Below are 3145 nucleotides of genomic sequence, written 5' to 3'. Positions count from 1 at the left end.
AGTCTTGTATGGTTGTGGTCACCATGACCTTAAAAAGGTCAAATAAGGTCACTGACCTCACATGGGCTGAAGACCATGACCTAGGAAGCTCAAACTTTGACCTAAGTGAGTTCACGTACAGGTTAATAACCCTGAAAATTGGGTGTATCTAGCTTTCTTAGCTCCCGAGATCTCATTGGGGTTCAAATCGACCCCCACACTCTAGCAAAGGGTATCTAGCCGGCCACCCGGACGCGTGTTGACAAGTCCATAGAAGATGTATAATGTGGTTTCTGTTATTAATGGTTTCGAAATGAACACCAAAGACTACCTGATGCAGCAAGGTCTAGAGCAATAAAACAAGTTGGGTTTTGTTCGGCCTTTTAATAGCTTTTATGCCTGACCCTAGGTCAAAGAGGTTTTTCAGTTAACTGTTGAGTTGCCTTAGGAACTATCTCAGGTATGTATGGCTTCGTCTCACCTTTCATTGTGGCATTATATTGAACGATTCCTTAGAAACTGTCTTCGCTGAATCCGTGGCCTGAATTTGACCTGCAATAGGTCGGTTACCTTACAAGGCACATATTTTTTGCATGCCAAAACATTTGCTAATAAATTGCCTACAGCTATGCAAAGTTTGGTGTTGCTGCGCCGCACCGTTTGGAAATCATTTCGGAAAAGCCTTTGGATGGGTTCAAATGGACCCTCACCCGAGGGCATGCTGCGCGCACTTCAAAAGACGTTGCAGACGATAATTGGCAACGTCCTGGAATGGCAGCCATCTGTCTGCTTGTAATGTACGTGCTAGAATATCGGTAGATTCCAGAGTTGCTCTGAACACTACTGCGGACCGTGGGCAGAAATTGTATTGAAAATTCTTGAAAGGAGCTTGAAGAAGTTTGCTTGGATGGATTGCAGCATGTCAAACAAGCACCGCATAATTGTGAAATTAATGGAGCTTCTGGGAATTACGGTTGTAGAAAGAATAGAGTTATCTTTAAGGCAGCCTTCAAACACCACCATGTCAAAATCAGGCCATGGCCGTCAGCAAAGTTAATTCTGAGGGAATCGTTTCATAGGACCCGACAACGGTGTATTAGGAGAAGTCATGAGGCTTTGACTTTGTTTTCTTTAAACAAATCATGCTTTTGAAATGAGGCCCAAGACCAATGCAAGTGACCATATCATCTCCGACGGTCAAGATCAAGGTAAGGAAGCGCTGCATTACTGTAAATTTATGGAAAGGGTAGTTCTGATGCTTATTTCTAATGCCTGAACGGCAACTTCGTCTACAGGTACCAATTTTGGACTGCATGAAAGTCGTGGGCAGCTAGAGTCATGCAATAATCCCTAATTAATGTGGACCCGTGTGCGTGCATGCGCACACGTGTGTGTGTGTGTGTGTGTGTGTGTGTGTGTGTGTGTGTGTGTGTGTGTGTGTGTGTGTGTGTGTGTGTGTGTGTGTGTGTGTGTGTGTGTGTGTGTGTGTGTGTGTGTGTGTGTGTGTGTGTGTGTATGTGTGTGTGTGTGTGTGTGACTGTATTTGTGTGCGTTCCCCGTCGAAAAGACGGTATAAAAAGCAGCAGGCACCATGTGCCACACAAAAAAACAAATTTCCAACACGAAACGGATCAGTAAAAACCTATTTTATATATTCCAACTCAGTATGTCAAGGTATCGCTTAAAAAGGCAAAACAATAGCACCACCTACCGTACGGTGAAGCAGTTTGGCAGGTTAACTTTTCAGATTATTGGGGAAATGTGACAAAGAAAACGCTTCCGTGTAAGAGCGTACTGAAAATGTGCAAGGTCGAGGCTTTCCTGACTTCGCTACAGTTTGTCGCGAGGTAATTTTTCAAAAAAGGGCGTCCATGAATGTCATTGATATGATAATATGATGTCATAAGAACCTATAAGCATGCACCAGCTATGTTGTCGGCGTAGTACGTGTGGTGTAAGCGGAAAGTATGAATGTGGCGGTAGGACTTTCCATTTAATGCAATTCGTCACAATGTGTTATTGTGGGCAGGTGTTATGCCACAGCAAAAAAACAAAAGTCAAAGTGTTGCAGGCTGTCTGTGAGCCGCATCCTTGCATGCATCTGTTCACTCATGGGACGCTGACGCCACGGCGCGCGTCTTTGGTGCGACAGCTGCCCAGAAGGCCTCCGGGACTCTCTGCGGCATGCGCCTAAATGGCCCAACATTTCAGCACCTCAGAAAATTGTGAAACGAAGAACGCTATTTGTGCTGACGTTGTGAAGTGTTTTCAGTCGATTGACCTGAATATTCTCACGACGAAAGGATCCACCGTCGAGTGGCTCCTCGCTGAAAGGAGACGACGAGAGCGCCCCAGCGTCTCTTCTTCTGCAAACACTTGAGATATCAGGCAGCATGAAAAGCGGCGGAAAAGCGGAGATGAACGCCGGCGACAGGCTGACACAGCCGGATACTGTAACCAGTGGCCGGTTCAGTCACTAACGTCACCCACAGCCGCAGCACTTGGCTTGCTGTGGCAAGAGGCTTCAACAGTGTTCAGTTTAAAGCATACTTGACCGTAAATGTGTGCGCAACCAGTTTTGCGCTGATTGCAAACAAACAATTTGATGAACAGTTTCAGACCTGCTTGTGTGGCTGTGCAACGATACATCGGTCCGGCGTGACGACTTGTGACGCGCTGAACCGTTTGTGTTTGTTCAGCTTTACTTCTGGGGAGCACAGCTAGACTTTACTCAGGCAGAATACAGCGTGAATGTAGAATGTAGCGTTGGAAAATGTACCGTTTTTTTCGAAATCGCACGTGTAATAATTTGATAAAGTCGTAGTGCATGGAAGTCGTGTAGAAAAATAGCTCAACGTGGAAACGTCACTGCAATCATCAGCTGAAGGAAGAGGTGCTGTTATGGCTCGGTAAGTTCAAACTATGGTTGGTATCCACGCGGTTGATTGCAATCAAGGTTTGATACGCGTTCGGGGCTGAATTATTCAGAGGCGCTGTTCGTTACGCTGCGACCATCCCAGCGGAATGAGCTCTTTGTACGCTTGCATTTTGCATAGGTCAATAGCGCTGACTTGAGCGGCGGAAACTTTATAAACATGGAGAAATGCTTCGCAATTATTGTTTTCAGCTGCCATGAGAGTTTTAAACATTAAATAAGCAAATATGA

Source organism: Pollicipes pollicipes, unplaced genomic scaffold (assembly GCF_011947565.3).
Source record: "Pollicipes pollicipes isolate AB1234 unplaced genomic scaffold, Ppol_2.1 Scaffold_4881;HRSCAF=5763_pilon_pilon_pilon, whole genome shotgun sequence".
Lineage (NCBI taxonomy): Eukaryota > Metazoa > Arthropoda > Thecostraca > Pollicipedomorpha > Pollicipedidae > Pollicipes > Pollicipes pollicipes.
The sequence above is the reverse complement of the archived record's forward strand: the minus strand, read 5'-3'. Positions refer to the sequence as shown.